This window comes from Dioscorea cayenensis, unplaced genomic scaffold, assembly GCF_009730915.1.
Source record: "Dioscorea cayenensis subsp. rotundata cultivar TDr96_F1 unplaced genomic scaffold, TDr96_F1_v2_PseudoChromosome.rev07_lg8_w22 25.fasta BLBR01000633.1, whole genome shotgun sequence".
NCBI lineage: Eukaryota > Viridiplantae > Streptophyta > Magnoliopsida > Dioscoreales > Dioscoreaceae > Dioscorea > Dioscorea cayenensis.
This window is the reverse complement of record NW_024087024.1, coordinates 6,976-7,637: the sequence shown is the minus strand read 5'-3', so window position 1 is coordinate 7,637 and position 662 is coordinate 6,976.

Below are 662 nucleotides of genomic sequence, written 5' to 3'. Positions count from 1 at the left end.
AAGTTACGATTAGGGTTTCAGAATGTCCCGTAATCCGAATAGAAAACGTAGGATTAGAGCTTTGATTGAAAAAGATAAGATATTTTGAAAAGAAACATAGGCAGAGACTTCCAAAAAAAGATAGGATTAGGTTTTTTTATTTTAAAAAATGAGACATGAAAAAAGAAAACAAAGGATTAGGGTTTTGATATTCAAAACCGATAAATAGGAGATATTAAGAAAAAAACATAGGATTCCAATTTTTATTGAAAGACAGGAGACATTCCAAATATATAGGAACAGGATTTTTGATTCAAATATAGTAGCCATTCAGAAAAGAAAACATTAGATTAGGATTTTCATTAAAAAAAAAATAGGAGGCATTACTATAATAAAACATAGAATTAGGTTTTTGAGTGAAAAATAGTAGTCATTACGAAAAAAAACATAGGATTAGTATTTTGATTAAAAAATAAGAGGCATTACAAAAAAATCATATTAAGGCTTTGATTAAAAAATACTAGACACTAAGAAAAAAAAACATAGGATTCGTGTTTTGATTCAAAAATAGTAGACATTAACAAAAGATAACATAGGATTCGGGTTTTGATTGAAAGATCGGAGATATTACTATAACAAAACATAAGATTATGGTTTCGATTAAAAACAGTGGACATTCTAAA